Source organism: Schistocerca gregaria, chromosome 5 (assembly GCF_023897955.1).
Source record: "Schistocerca gregaria isolate iqSchGreg1 chromosome 5, iqSchGreg1.2, whole genome shotgun sequence".
In the NCBI taxonomy this organism is placed as follows: domain Eukaryota; kingdom Metazoa; phylum Arthropoda; class Insecta; order Orthoptera; family Acrididae; genus Schistocerca; species Schistocerca gregaria.
Genome location: NC_064924.1, coordinates 161,750,742 through 161,767,841, shown reverse-complemented (window position 1 = coordinate 161,767,841; position 17,100 = coordinate 161,750,742). Strand labels below are relative to the sequence as shown.

The window sequence follows — 17,100 nt, the reverse complement described above, 5'->3', positions numbered from 1 at the left end:
TCTCTTGGTCTCCCTCTACGATTTTTACCCTCCACGCTGCCCTCAAATACTAAATTGGTGATCCCTTGATGCCTCAGAACATGTCCTACCAACCGATCCCTTCTTCTGATCAAGTTGTGCCACAAACTTTTCTCTTCTCCCCAATCCTATTCAATACTTCCTCATTAGTTATGTGATCCACCCATCTAATTTTCAGCATTCTTCTGTAGCACCACATTTCAAAAGCCTCTATTCTCTTCTTGTCCAAACTGTTTATCGTCCACGTTTCACTTCCATACATGGCTACACTCCATACAAATACTTTCAGAAATGACTTCCTGACACTTAAATCTATACTCGATGTTAACAAATTCCTCTTCTTCAGAAACGCTTTCCTTGCCATTGCCAGTCTACATTTTATATCCTCTCTACGTCGACCATCATCAGTTATTTTGCTCCCCAAATAGCAAAATTCCTTTACTACTTTAAGTGTCTCATTTCCTAATCTAAGACCCTCAGCATCACCCGACTTAATTCGATTGTCCTCGTTTTTCTTTTATTGATGTTCATCTTATATCCTCCTTTCAAGACACTATCTATTACATTAAACTGCTGTTCCAAGTCCTTTGCTGTCTCTGACAGAATTACAATGTCATCGGCGAACCTCAAAGTTTTTATTTCTTCTCCATGGATTTTAATACCTACTCCGAATTTTTCTTTTGTTTCCTTCACTGCGTGTTCAATATAGAGATTGAATAACATCGGGGAGAGACTACAACCCTGTCTCCTCCCTTCCCAACAACTGCTTCCCTTTCATGTCCCTCGACTCTTATAACTGCCATCTGGTTTCTGTACAAATTGTAAATAGCCTTTCGCTCCCTGTATTTTATCCCGGCCACCTTTAGAATTTGAAAGAGAGTATTCCAGTCAACACTGTCAAAAGCTTTCTCTGCGTCTACAAATGCTAGAAACGTAGGTTTGCCCTTCCTTAATTTAGCTTCTAAGATAAGTCGTAGGGTCAGTATTGCCTCACGTGTTCCAACATTTCTACGGAATCCAAACTGATCTTCCCCGAGGTCGGCTTCTACTAGTTTTTCCATTCGTCTGTAAAGAATTCGCGTTAGTATTTTGCAGCTGTGATTTATTAAACTGATACTACGGTAATTTTCACATCTGTCGACACCTGCGTTCTTGGGGAATGGAATTATTATATTCTTCTTGAAGTCTGAGGGTATTTCGCCTGTTTCAAACATCTTGCTCTCCAGATGGCAGAGTTTTGTCAGGACTGGTTCTTCCAAGGCTGTCAGTAGTTCCAATGGAATGTTGTCTTCTCCGGGGGCCTTGTTTCGACTCAGGTCTTTCAGTGCTCTGTCAAACTCTTCACGCAGTATCGCATCTCCCATGTCATCTTCATCTAAATCCTCTTCCATTTCCATAATATTGTCCTCAAGTACATCGCCCTTGTATAGACCCTCTATATACTCCTTCCACCTTTCTGCTTACCCTTCTTTGCTTAGAACTGGGTTTCCATCTGAGCTCTTGATGTTCATACAAGTGGTTCTCTTATCTCCGAAGGTCCCTTTAATTTTCCTGTAGGCAGTATCTATTTTACCCCTAGTGAGATAAGCCTCTACATCCATACATTTGTCCTCTAGCCATCCCTGCTTAGCCATTTTGCACTTTCTGTCGATCTCCTTGTAACAAACGTCGGAAAAGCCATGCCGGAGCGAATTCTCTGGATGACCCCATCATTCTGGAAGGCACAGCTTCTCGTAGCCCCATTGCTCGACCCCATTCAAACTCATAATGGGGTCTTTGTCGCCTTAAGGGCGTTCTTCGCTAAGATCATCTTACCACGTCCAGTCTCAAAGGTAACTAACGCTCAGGACAGTTACAGAGTGCATTTAAAACAAACCTGATTTGTATCCTCAAAGGGGCTCTGCTAGTGCCACTCTCATGCTACAGGCGAGAAATCAGAATAGACATCATCTTCCAAGTGTAGAAATGCAGCTGGCTTAATGGCTCGGAGCACTATGGGACTCAACTGCTGTGGTCATTAGTCCCCTACAACTGAGAGCTACTTAAACCTAACCAACCTAAGGACATCACACATATACATGCCCGAGGCAGGATTCGAACCTGCGACAGTAGCGGTCTCGCGGTTCCAGACTGAAGCGCCTAAAACCGCTCGGTCACTCCGGCCGGCGAAATGCAGCTACCAGCTCTCGTTTATTTCGCATAACTCCACCTTGGTGTTGCGATTCTTTTTAAGTCAGTTTACAAGGGGAACTTTAACACAAATTAAAGGTTTTAAACATAGCTGCACAACAGCAACGGTTCCACGTAATAAAATTATAAACTGCCGACCAGTTGCAATGGATAAAGAATTCTTTACCTAGGTTTCGACAAATATAAATTTGTCTTCTTCAGAAGGTGGCCTAAGGACAATGAACATCATAGTTTACATTAGAAAAGAATAAATTTTAACACAAATTAGAGAGCTCTTGCATTACAGAAATATGAGAACGGCGATTGGTACTTACAATTTTACATTATTACTTACTAATGTACCATCGCCTTTTTATTGTTACTTTATCTAAGGACGTTATTAATACTGATAATTTACACGTTGCCTTTGTACGCCAAGCGGCGCATTGTTCTCGCCATGAGCGCCACCTTCCCTGGTCTCAGAGTAACTTCGCTCGCCGATTACACTCGGTCGGTTGTGAGCTCTGCAAGATCCATGTACTAATTTATATTTACGTGACAAACCTTAATCATAGGGCTATGTTTCATTTTGACAAATGGATCTATACCGACATTTGAAAAAAACGGCGATGGTACATTAGTCCTTACTAATGTAAAATTGCAAGTTCCATATTTCTGTAATGCAAGAGCTCTCTAATTTGTGTTCAAATTTATTCTTGGCTTAAGTTTCATACTTTTCTAATGTAAGCTATGATGTTCATTGTCCTTAGGCCACCTTCTGAAGAAGACAAATTTATATTTGTCGAAACATAGGTAAAGAATTCTTTATCCATTGCAACTGGTCGGCTGTTTATAATTTTATTACGTGGAACCGTTGCTGTTGTGCAGCTATGTTTAAAACCTTTAATTTGTGTTAAAGTTCCCCTTGTAAACTGACTTAAAAAGAATCGCAACACCAAGGTGGAGTTATGCGAAATAAACGAGAGCTGGTAGCTGCATTTCGCCGGCCGGAGTGACAGAGCGGTTTTAGGCGCTTCAGTCTGGAACCGCGAGACCGCTACGGTCGCAGGTTCGAATCCTGCCTCGGGCATGTATATGTGTGACGTCCTTAGGTTGGTTAGGTTTAAGTAGCTCTAAGTTGTAGGGGACTAATGACCACAGCAGTTGAGTCCCATAGTGCTCCGAGCCATTAAGCCAGCTGCATTTCTACACTTGGAAGATGATGTCTATTCTGATTTCCCGCCTGTCGCATGAGAGTGGCACTAGCAGAGCCTCTTTGAGGATACAAATCAGGTTTGCTTTAAATGCACTCTGTAACTGTCCTGAGCGTTAGTTACCTTTGAGACTGGACGTGGTAAGATGATGATAGCGAAGAACGCCATTAAGGCCACAAAGACCCCATTATGAGTTTGAATGGGGTCGAGCAATGGGGCTACGAGAAGCTGGCTGTGTACTTGTGTTGACTCACTGTGAATTCCAGAATGATGGGGTCACCGAGAGAATTCCCTCCGGCATGGCCTTTCCGACGTTTGTAACGAGGTGTTTGTTTCCAGAGGTTTCACGCCGTATACGCCAACGACAGCCTGTCCGATGGAGCACAAAACGTTATTCGCCTGGGAAGGGCACATGTCGCCTCTCAGTGGACGTCCAGTTATGGTACCAGCGTCCAAATTCCAGTCTCCGTCGCCCATGAATAGCCGTCAGCATGGGTAAACCCGGCGCCTGCCGCGGAGGCACATACATACCAACGGTCGCTGAACGCCCGTTGGTGAAACACTGTTGGTATTCACTTGATTCATCTGGGCGGTCAGTTGCATACCCATTCGCCCGTGCACATCTTCCCACCTGTTATTCACCCCTGTCAAGTATGGTCCGTCGTGCAACGCTGCTCCCTCAGTTTCGGTTTTGCAAAGAGCCATTTTGCTATTGTTGTGTACATAGTTCCATGTAGTCAGCGCGTACACGACTTTCCCAATAGAGCGCGTCCCGCTAAGCACAACAGCGCAGGCGCAGCGCTCGTCCGTCTCCACACTACGAGATGGCGCTGCCTTAGAGACGGACCAAATTCTGTTTCCGCCGATCCGCGTATTAAAATGTAACGCACCAATGAGATTGCTGCTAACGTAGAACCTTTTCTCCTCGCGGATCACACTCGCGCAGTGATACCTTAACGCGCGAAGTATTATAACGAGTGTGCAGACCTCCGATTAGTCAGTCTGTATTTGTCTGCACCAGTCTGCATTAGTCTGTACCAGTCTATAGTCAAGTTTCAGTCTGCACCTAAGATTATCATATTCCTGTACATAGCTATGAAGATAAATGAATAGACACTTTGTCAAGTATCAGAGATATGTGAGAACAAGATGAACGTACCAAGACCAAAGGAACTTCAGATTGACAGTTGTAAACAGCATCCAGAATCAAGTTGCGCAATATCTATGATTTTTATTATTTTAATAAATGTGTGTGAAAATTAATCAACTTTTGTTTAGGAGGAGGAGGAGATTAGTGTTTAACGTCCCGTCGACAACGAGGTCATTAGAGACGGAGCGCAAGCTCGGGTGAGGGAAGGATGGGGAAGGAAATCGGCCGTGCCCTTTCAAAGGAACCATCCCGGCATTTGCCTGAAGCGATTTAGGGAAATCACGGAAAACCTAAATCAGGATGGCCGGAGACGGGATTGAACCGTCGTCCTCCCAAATGCGAGTCCAGTGTGCTAACCACTGAACCACCTCACTCGGTCAAGTTTTGTTTAAAGTTAGTCACCGTCAATCTGCTACTCTAAGCGTGCAAGTGGCATTTCTATCGTCTGACCTAAACGGCGGAAGATAAACACGCCACGATAAGACCACGAGGCATATTGCTGACACTCGCCTACTTCGTTAGAGCGACAAGTCAAATAATCTGATGGTGTGTGTACTGAAGGTCTTACAGTACGCACACCACAGCTATGCACGGTGTTCTTTAACCACGGCGGCAAGCGATCGTTTCACAAACTTGGCTGTTTCGCAAATGCTTCGAAAGCCAATGATAATGCTCCTTTGGACATCAGATAATTAGCCCAGTTTCCGCATTACGACAATGACTGCGCTCTTTTCTGCATCCCTCCCCCCTCCGTTATGTTTTATACCTTGAAGCGCCAAAGGAAGTGGTGTCTAGTATAGACATGTGTATTCAAGTACACTTATTTATTTAATAGTGTGGCTAGGGTCCCCCGTCGGGGAGGCCGTTCGCCGGGTGCCGGTCTTTCAATCTGACGCCACTTCGGCGACCTGCAATCGATGAGGATCGTAGGATAATGTTGAGGACAGCACAACACCCAGTCTCTGGGTGGAGAAAATTCCCCGACCCATCCGAGAATCCAATCCGGGCGCAGAGGATTGACAATCCTTCAAGCTCACCATTCAGCTACCGGGGACGAACATTCAAGTACAGAGATATGTAAACAGACACAATACGGCACTGCGGTCGACAACACCTGTATAAGATAACAAATGTCTGCCGCAGTTGTCAGATCCGCTACTGTTGTTTCAATGGCATGTTATCGAGGTTTAAGTGAGTTTGAACGTGGCGTTATAATCGGCGCACGCGGTATGGGACACAGCATCTCCGAAGTAGCGATGAAGTGGGGATTTTCCCATACGACCTTTTCATGAGTGTACCGCGAATATCAGGAATCCGGTAAATCATCAAATCTCTGACAAGATCCTGGAAGAACGGGAGCAACGACGACTGAAGAGAATCGTTCAACATGACAGAAGTGCAACCCTTCCGCAAATTGCGGCATATTTCAGTGATGCGCCATCAGCAAGTGTCACCGTGCGAACAGCTGAACGAAACATCATCGACATCGGCTTTCGGTACCGAAGGACCACTCATGTACCCTTGATGACCGCACGTCACAAAGTTTTACTCCTCACCTGGACCTGTCAACACCGACATTGGACTGTTGATGACTGGAAACATGTTGCCTGGTAGGACGAGTCTGGTTTCAAAGTGTATCGACGTCACAGACGTGTATACATGAATCAATGGACCCTGCATGTCAGCAGGGGACTAATCAAGCTGGTGGAGACACTGTAATGGTGTGGGGCGTGTGCAGTTAGAGTGCTATGGGATCTCCGATACGTCTAGATACGACTCTGACAGGTGACACGTGCGTAAGCGTCCTGTCCGATCACCTGCATCCATTCATGTCAATTGTGCTTTCAGAAAGACTTGGTCAGGTCCAGCAGGGCGATGTTTCACCCCACACGTCCAGAACTGCTACTGAGTGGCTCCAGGAACACTCTTCTGAGCATAAACACCTCCGCTGACAACCATACTTCCCAGACATGAACGTTATTGAGCATATCTGGGATGCCTTGCAACGTGCTGTTCAGAAGTGATCTCTACCCCCACGTACTCTTACGGATTTATGGACACCCCTGCAGGATTCATGGTGTCAGTTCTCTCCAGCACTGTTTCAGACATTAGCTGAGTCCATGCTACGTCGTGTTGCAACACTTCTGCGTGCTCGCGGAGGCCGTACTCGATATCAGGCAGCTGTACCAGTTTCTTTGGCTGCTCAGTGAATATCGTCCTCTGCTAGTGCTGCCACCTGCCAGCTTTGAGTGGTTATTGCATGTTGACCTCGAACGGGTAGTCACATTAATATACATATTATGTATATGCTGCGAATGCCAATAGCTCTTATGATGATTTTGACACGAATTAATAGATAAATAAAAACAGTGGAATGGATGAATTCGGCTCATGTGCTTTACGCTCATTATTTATGGAGACGACCTATAAAAAACTAGTTTCATGCCAATGCCTAACTTACTCTTTCAACAACACCTCTTTTAATTCCTTAGCCCAGTTTCCTCCAAGTCACAGCTAGTCTTCTAATAACATCAGTGGCGACGTAACGGTAAGCTCTAAACACGTTCCCTCATATTTTTTAAATCTGTGTCGCGAGGTATCTCACTTGTCCACCAGTCACCACTATCTACTACCCTGGGATCCGTGACATCTGGCCGGAAGGAGCAGCAGATAACCTACATGCCGTCATAGATTCACAATCGCGCCGGCGTCAGCCAAATGAGCAGACAGTGCCTCGATCATCGGAGTAGGAAAATTTCTGACGGACAGGGCAATCAGATACACAGCAGGCGTTCCGTGTTGCTGGACTGCCCCCTCGCGGCACCTTGCTCTATTAAACTGTCAACCGGTGGAATGGCACCAATTAAAAGCGACGCCATCCCAGGAGCGTGGCCGAACGGGAGCGCGAAGAGCAGCAAATTAGTACCAGGGCGGGCATCGGGCAGATATCCATCTGGAGAGCCACCTGCTATCTGGTCCCCTCCGAAATACATATAATTGCTTCTGCGGCTGCGCGCCGACCGTCCGTATGATAAGTTGCTGTATAAACAGGGGACGCCTCTTTATGCTGGCGATTTTCCCGTGTCACGGTAAACGCCGTTTCTGGTAGCAACCGCCACGCCGAATTATCTCACTTTTCTCGATGTGTGCGAGGCACCGCCGTTATTAGAGTTCGCTGGCTTAGGTAATGCGGGCTGCCTAAGCGACTTTAATGGGGAAACGTCCGTCTAGATATGCCACTCAGTATCAGGCGCCTTCTGACCGCTGATGTTTAATTCAGGAGTCGTGTAATCCACTGTCGCAGTCACTCTACGGTGACCCCGGCTGGAATGATCAAGGCGCGTGTGAAACCTGTTAACTGTGGCCTTTAGGGAGTGGCCTAGGCTGAGATAATATCCCCACTGAATACCGGAGCCTAATATCGCGGCTCACTTGAGGTACTAGTCTTAAGGGCTACTTTGCGTCCAATCTCCATCCGTCAAAGAGACGTTATATTTCACGGCATATTAAACAGAAAGAAAATTTCCGTCTTTTTTCTGCATCGTATAGGACACCAGATTGTGTTGCAGGTACATTAGTATTTAAAACCGAAAGAGCTACTGATTACTGTTTGTAAAGAAGCACAGCCGAAATGTGAAATTTATGTTAGAAACCAAACTATTAAAACTAGGGTACGCCTTCAAAATAACCGCATCCCGTGGCATATTGTTTACTGCTGATACTTCTTTTCCATAGCCGTATGTTCCCTTTTTCCCCCTTTGTAGTTTGACGAATGTAGGACACATATTTGAAAAGCGGAATTGCACCGTCTCAAAAGGGTATGAATCCAAAATAGTGGGGAGAGACAAAGATAGATTACATTTATGCGAGGAAAATCACACTTTTCCGAACATCCTTGACCAAAGAAGAACAACTAAATATTCCAGAATCGCATTAAGAACAAATGCAAACACGAGTAACTTAAAAGTATATATTCTCGGTGTAGCGAAGCAGCTTAAATCACTAAATAAAGGCAAGGCCTCCGGTCCAGATCGTATTCCTGTCAGGTTCCTTTCAGGCAATGCCGATACGATAGCTCCATACTCAGCAATCATATAAACCGCTCGGTCGTCGAAAGATCTCTGACTAAAGACTGGAAATCTGCGCGAGTCACACAAATACCCAAGAAGGGAAATAGGCGTTATCCACTGAATTACGTTTCTACCTTGCCAAAGTCGATTTTTGGAACATATACTGTTCTCTAACATTATGAATGACCTCGAAGAAATCAATATGTTGACAAACAGCCGCCAACCGTTCAGATAATATCGTTCTTTCGAAACACAACTACAGTAGCTCTTTATTCTCATAAAGCGAAGAGTGCTATCGATCGGGAATGTGAAAGCGATTCCATAGATTTAGATTTCCAGAAGGATTTTTCCACAGTTCCTCAAGGCGATTTCTAATCAGATCGAGTGCCTGTGCAGTATCGTCTCAGTTGTGCGACTGGTTTCGTGTTTTCCTGGCAGAAAGGTAATGGTTTTTAATAATTAACGGAAAAAATCGAATAAAACAGAATTAATGTCTGGCGCTCCACCAGAATTTTTTACAGGCCCTTTACTGTTCCTGACGATTTACAAGACCATCTGAGCAGCCCACTTAGAATGTTTGCAGATGATGGTATCATCAAAACGAAGTGGAAAATAATTTAGACATGACAACTGCATCGTGCGAAAAGTGGCAATTGACTCTAAATAATGAAAAGTTTGAAGTCATCCACTAGAGTACTAAAGCAATGAGCTAAATTCCGGCTGTAAATTCAATTAAATACTTAGGGATTACAATTACAAATAACTTAAACTGGATGAACACATATAAACAGTTGATGTTGTGAGGCAAGCAAAGCAGAAATTGAGATTTATCGAGAGAACTCTTAGAAAATGCCAAGGGCTACTGACGTGGTTGTTTAGGTTAAGCTGGGCTGGCCTTTTCTGGAGTATAGCTGTGTGGTGGGGGATCCGCATAAATTAGGATTGACGGAGGACGTAGAAAAAGTGCAGAGAAAGACAGGTCATTTAGTATTGTCACGAAGAAGGGGAGAGAGTGCAACGACTATTAAACGCGAATTGGTGTGGCAATCATTAACAGAAAGGCCTTTTCGAAGCAGGATCGTTCAATGAAATTTTAACCACCAACTTTCTTCTTAGAGTGTGAAAGTAATTTGTTGGCCCCCACCTACATAGGGAGAAATGATCATCACAATAAAATAAGAGAAATCAGAGCTCGCACTGAAAGATTTAAGTATTCATTTTTCCCGTGCGCTGTTCGAGAGTAGAATGGTAGCAAAATAGCTTGAATGTAGTTCGATGAACGCTCTGCCAGGCACTAAATTGTGAATTGCAGAGTGATCATGTAAATGTAGATGTGTATCTGTAGTGGCGCACTTAGTATTAGTTGACTATTACTCCAGTTCACCTGCATGTTCACCTGTCGATACAGGGATACAACTGAAGCGTGTTTACTTTGTCATCAGAGTACAACTCTCGGAGAATCATTACTATGCAACGTATTCAAAGCATCTCACAATGACTTGCTAATAAATCGAAAGCCGTTATATACCATTTGTGTCATCTCAGGTTTAAATAATACACTAGCGTTCAAAACCAACGGACAAAAGTAACTTTCACATGTGTCACTACCACGTCACATAGTTTGACGAAATTTGAATCATACGTACAAAGAATTGCTACAATATAAAACAAAATATGCAATGAGACGAACAGAAATGACACTTGTATTCAAAGACAATAATTACACTGAAGGTACCGCGATTTATGTTGATCCCTTGTAGATTACAAAAGGCGTGACATAGTTCTTAATAGAGTATGGCATCACCACAGAAGAAAGACATGTTTTGTGAAGTATTGCATCGCTGACCTTAAGGCTGATAAGGAGTTCCTACGGTAAGGCGTTCCAATTTCTCCGCCAGCGTTGTTGATAGTGGAGGGTAGTCGTCGTCGTTTTTGTGGACGTGCTGGAGTACATGTCCCCACCATATCCCACACGTGCTAGACGACATTTAAGACCGGGACAACGGGTAGTCCATTTCGTTCGTCGACTAGAATTCCTCCAACTGTCCTGTTCGATCCTGTCGCGCATTGTATCTCTAAAAATGAAGTCAAGACCGAATGCATCCCTGAAAAGACGCACATGGGGGACGAGTACAGTGTACTGCTTCAGAGATGTGGAGGTCAGTGCGTCCATGCAACACTATGCCTGCTCACAACACGACACCTTGACCAACAAAACGCTCATACCCGAGAATAGTTCACGGCGCTTTACGCGTTCCCACTTTTCGCCATATGAGGCTATGTCCAGCACTATACCTTATTCATCATCTCTTCAGTCACAACTGAGGGACACCTACTCATTTGTTCTTCATGAACAATTATCAACATTAAACTCATGACAACACTTGTGCACCGAGGTGTGATTCGTCACGGCATCACCATAAACCGTTCTGATTTCGATAAAAATCCAGAACGGCGCTTTTCCCCTCCTCAATAAGAAACAGAATTAGGCTCTTCACTTCGCGGCTGGCGGTTTTAGTACTTCACTTTTTCGACACGGCACTACAACAAGAGTTTTCATCCGTCTGGGACAACCGAAAATGCCAACACTGTGTCCTTGAAAGCAGTGCTACCACTTTGGTCGAAAAAAATAATCCCTTCGAGTGCAATTGCAACCAGACTTAGTAGGACCGCCAGGCAAGCAATCTCTCGCTTCACAGTGGCATGCCCACTGCACAGGGGTGATCTTGTAGGGTGTTAGCTGTGCTGTTTTGGATATCCCTATAATGCTATAGTTCGATCCGTGGTGACCTACAGAGAAGGAAAGCACTCCAAATGATCAAGCAAATGAAAGCAAATGATAATGTCGCACAATGGAAACGTCTTACTGAATGATAATTAACAGGGCTGCCCATGATAATATAGGTATCACACCACCCACATTGACATCTTAATGAGAGGAGGGATCATTCATTCTGTAACAGTTATAAATGATCACTATAACAATGAGGCTGCTCATCGAAAATCAAAACACGTAAGTTACCCACTGAGGTAAACAACTGAACAATTAATACGTGGACAAGTGGTTCGACAGTGATCTCTAACCTGGACACAGCTGGATGAGCGCGATAGATGCGAAATTACTTGAGTAATACGCGATTGCTGCCAGTGACTATAAGCATGGTTAGAGAATTACGGGAGAACACGGAAAAAAAATAGGTTTGCACACCAATGAGATCGCGCAAGTGCATAGTGCGAGCAGCTATCGGGCTGGAAAGCATTAAGATAAAATACATGGCTCCTGAAGGGAGTGAGTTAATATTGTGTTCTTACGCAATCGGTGGTCGCACCGCTGGACCGCCTTCTCAGACTCGTGGAGTTGGCAGGAGGCTCTGAGAAGGGGGAGGCCGTGACGTTGGGATCACAGGTGTTGTTCAAACTTCGTTCACCTTTAGTAGGCCGTTAAAACGACACAATGTGGAAGTTCTAAGGTGTAATACTTTGGTAATTCCGAGGAAATCGCAACAGACGTTTTACGCGGCTATTGTGTAACTGATGTATCTGAGCGAAGGCGACGGCTGCCGGAAGTCACTGGGTAAAGAGACTAGCATTCGGCCGATAGCAAACGGATTCAGGACGAGACGATGGATCGAATCCAGCTACGACTTGCTTTTTAATATATCTCTTTTTCATCACGGGTCACATTATTTAATTCATTTGACGTTTGAGAGGTAATATAAAGAAAAAAAGAACACGTGTGTTTTCATGAAATTCTAGCGAATTTCATGTTTTATTTGAATATTTACTTCTTGTAATTAAATTTTCAAGGGCGACGGACAGACTTGGGAAACCCAAGTCAAGCCTCACTAATGATGATGCGAATGATGTGACTTCCCGGCAGATTAAAACTGTGTGCCGGACGGATACTCGAACTCGGGACCTTTTCCTTTAGCGGGCAAGTGCTCTACCATCTGAGCTACCCGAGCACGACTCACGCCCCGTCCTCACAGTTTCACTTCTGCCAGCACCTCGTCTCCTATCTTTCGAAATTCACAGAAGCTCTCCTGCGAAACTTGTAGAACTAGGGACCTTACGAGGTAAAAAATGGGAAGACTGATTTTGCACCAAACTGTCGACCAGTTTGTTTGCGGCGATCCTCTTTCAACGAGGTGTGGACAAGGCACTGCTTCCCAACGAGTCTGTAGGAATTTCATGGTGAGTACGGGTCTCTATAAAATGTCAGTCCGCTAAACAGCACACCGCAAGATAGCAGTCGCGAAAGTGTTTTAACTTATAATTTATGCGACTAACATCAGTAGGGGGTTCAAGACTAGCAGGACGGGCACAGAGAAATAAACGAGACGTGAATGTGCGAGTTTCTTGAGTCATCATCAGAACAGTACGTCGCACATACAGTATCTGCGTCTCCCTTCGGACGTCAGCCAGGCCCAACACCCAAAGGAACGAGGTTTCGTGACCATCTCATACCGTAAGCGAAAGATACGGCCTTTCCATAAGAAACGATCAGACAGTTGTCCGAGTTTCTTCGTCATCGTCGAGGGAAGCGGATAAACTTGGGCCACGTAATAAGCTTTGCATATGACATATGTATCCAGTATTCGCACTTTCTGGAGCAGAGTAAGAGAACGCCTTTCATGTTCTAGTATCACTTTTTCCGTAACAGATTTCCAGCTGGGGGTCTCCATTTTGAGTGGACAACGGTCAATGATGATAGAGAGGAACATGTGCCGATCCACCACAGTAGCCCATGGAACAACGGCGTCATCAAAACCTCCCAAAGTAAGAAGCCTGCATTTACCTTCATTAAGTAGGGCACCTGATCACCGACAATAATCTCGTCGATTACAGCCCTCAGTCGAGGTATCTCCGCAGAATTGCGGAGTAGAACCATCACGTCATCCGCGTATGCACGAACAGCTACAGTCCCTCCGGAAAGCGTCGAACCTTTCAGCTGGGATACTAGCATCCGAAGTAGGGGCTCCAGAAACAACACAAACGAAGTCATTGATAGCGGGCTTCCTTGAGGCACTCCCCGACGGATATTTATCGGGGGTGTCAGTTGGCCATTAACAACCACCGAAGCTGAAATACCCGTAAATAGATTTGAGAGCACTCGCCGTGTGTCCACAGTAAAACCAACTGCCTCCAGAATCCGAAGAAAAAAGTCATCGTTAACACGATCAAAGTCTAGACAAGCAAGGGCGCAAGGGCACAAGGGACGGACGTCCCATTAGCAACCGAAACCACGTCACGATACTCGACTACAGGAGTAAGAATGGTACGACCAGGCATCAGGAGAAGCTATCGGGAGAAGCTTGTCCAGGACGTTTCGCGATTAAAACTATTTTTCGCATTTTGAACGAGGTCGGCACCAGTCGACCTTGTAACACTTCGCTCAAAAGAGTCATAAGGGTAGTACCCGTCAGCGACCAAGAGCGCACGTAAAATTCTTGGGAAGTCCATCGAGACCCGGAGGCTTCTCAGAAGGCGATCCCATAATAAGTTTGTAAACTTCCTCAGGCTGAAATGCAGCTAATACAGTTTCATTATGCTCAGTTCATTGTAATTGGGTCAGAGACAGAAAAGGACTTGGAAGAGCAGTTGAATGGAATGGATAGTGTCTTGAAAGGAGGATATAAGATAAACATCAACAAAAGCAAAACAAGGATCATGGAATGTAGCCGAATTAAGTCGGGTGAGGCTGAGGGAATTAGATAAGAAATGAGACATTTAAAGTAGTAAAGGAGTTGGGGAACACAATAACTGATGATGATAGAACAAGAGAATATAAAATGTAGACTGGCAATGGCAAGGAAAGCGTCTTTGAAGAAGAGAAATTTGTTAACATCGAGTATAGATCTAAGTGTCAGGAAGTCATTTCTCAAAGTATTTGTATGGAGTGTAGCCATGTATGGAAGTGAAACATGGACGATAAATAGTTTGGTCAAGAAGAGAATAGAAGCTTTCGAAATGTGGTGCTACAGAAGAATGCTGAAGATTAGATGGGTGGATCACATAACTAATGAGGAGGTATTGAACAGGATTGGGTAGAAGTGAAGTTTGTGGCACAACTTGACCAGAAGAAGGGATCGGTTGGTAGGACATGTTCCGAGGCATCAAGGGATCACCAATTTAGTATTGGGGGGCAGCGTGGAGGGTAAAAATCGTAGAGGGAGACCAAGAGTTGAATGTACTAAGCAGATTCAGAAGGATGTAGGTTGCAGTAGTTACTGGGAGATGAAGGAGCTTTCATAGGATAGAGTAGCATGGAGAGCTGCATCAAACCAGTCTCAGGACTGAAGACCACAACAACAACATATACTCAGGTGTAATTGTCGTACCCAAGATGGTAGGTAGTGAGTCGCAAGGGGTTGCACTGAACTCATCGACGTCTTAGATGCCTGCATAGTATTGGTGTAAGACACGCACTATTATCAGCTTGCTCCGATACGATACGTCCATTGTTTGTCGTGAGAGAATGGACACAAGCGGGTCGGCGACGGGTGTGATGCCGAAGCAAATGATGTAATGAAGTCAGTTGTTCCGTCGCCAATGATCGTGGTTTACATCGCATTTTCAACCCTTCCCTTTGTATTCTTTTCAAGTTCAACAATTTTGCCTCTGCACGCCCAACATCCGCTATTCACAAAGGGGCGTGATCCGCAGCATCAGAAAGTTCAGGAAGGATGGAATAGTGCTATTCGTAAGTTCTCCAAACGTTTCGCGCTTTGACAGCACATAAAAGCATCAAAGTTGGCCTGAGCCTCGGTTTTGCCAGCTTTGTCCACCAGTCAAGGATAGAAGTGGGCTTCCCAGCGGACCTTAAGAGTACGCTCCCACACGGCTCCAATCACGTCATCGAGAGAGGGATCAGCTAGGTGAGCGACGTTTAACATCCACGGAGTGCGAAACAATTTAATTGGTTGCCATTCTAGATTGAGGGTTGTAGTCACAGCACAGCGCCAACGGCTTTGCCGCAGTGGTAACACCGGTTCCCGTCAGATCACCGAAGTTAAGTGCTGTCGGGCTGGGATAGCACTTGGATGGATGACCATCCGGTCTGTCGAGCGCTGTTGGCAATCGGGGTGTACTCAGCCCTTGTGAGGCAATCTGAGGAGCTCCATGATTGAGAAGTAGCGGGTCCGGTCTCGGAAACTGACATACGGCCGGGAGAGCGGTGTGCTGAGCACATGCCCCTCCATATCCGCATCCAATGACGCATCTGGTCTGAGGATGACACGGCGGCCGGTAGGTACCGTTGCGCCTTTATGGCCTGTTCGGGAGGAGTTTAGTCACAGCACAGTGATCCGTTAAGGAAGCTGGGATGACTTCAACATTAAGAATCCAATCGCGCACACAGTACTATAAGTAAAACCTATCTAACCGGCTACTAGAAGTCGCAGTAAAGTGAGTAAATTTAAGTAACGTCGGATATTTACACATCCAGACGTCTTTCAGGCGTACGGATGGGACCAATTCATGTAATTCACGACAGAAATAAAAATTTGGAGATTGATCTGCACGACACAACACACAGTTAAAATCATCACCCAGCAGAAAACCCGGAGGATTCTTACACAACAAATAAACAATATCCTCTTTATAAAAACGTTAACGATCCATTGCGCAACCAGTGCCAGAAGGAGCATATAAAAGATCCAAGGTAAGATTAAAAAGTTGACAACCTATGCCCCTGCCAGAATCCTACATTTCCACCTCAGCGCAGGAATGCCTTCGCGAAAGAATAAGGTGGTCCCCATAGAATATTCGGGTGCTACATTAAAGATCACACGAAAACCAGGTAAGGAGAAGTGCCTAAACAACACCTCCCTCGAGAAGACTATATCCGCACATGAATCATAAATGAATTGACGCAGCGAAGCCATTCGCAATTCTGATTCCACATGGTTAACGTTTAAGGAAAGGAACGTGTAGGGTTAGCTCAGGGGTCACAGCTGCACAGGGATGAACGGAACGTCCGAGCATAATTAGGTAAACAGCTGAGAGTCTAGGTCCATCCACACAGGAATCAGACATTGAGGGACCAGAGCCTCCGTCGTCGCAACCTTTTTTCTTAGATTTCTTACGTGCCACCGCACGGTCGGGTTGTATACGCTGTTTCTGTCGGCTACGTGGCATGGCGCCTGTGCAGACGGAGGTGTGGGAGGGGTCATAGGCACAGCTTCATGCCCCTCAGAATTACGGTCATGCAATGCAGTTACAGTCACTAAGGCGGAAGCATTCTGCGGAACTGCCAAAGCAACAGGTGATACTTGGTCGCTTCGGAGTTCTGTAGCCGACAAATTGAGGAAACCGTCGGCTGCTGAATACGAAGGAGCAGGAGGATATTGCATCGGCTCAGACTGTAACTGAGGACACGAAGACGAAGGAGGAGGGGAGGGGGGGGGGGCTCCGCTCCCTCTCCACACACAGGCAGCTCAGAAGGAGCCACTGCGCGAGCAGGAAGGATGCTGCAGAT

The 17,100-nt window shown here is 45.4% G+C and overlaps 1 pseudogene; it reads left to right on the top strand.

Moving 5' to 3' along the window:
- Positions 1–15,582: 15,582 nt before the first annotated feature.
- On the top strand, positions 15,583–15,700 carry LOC126274442 (5S ribosomal RNA; annotated as a pseudogene).
- The last annotated feature ends 1,400 nt before the right edge of the window (positions 15,701–17,100 follow it).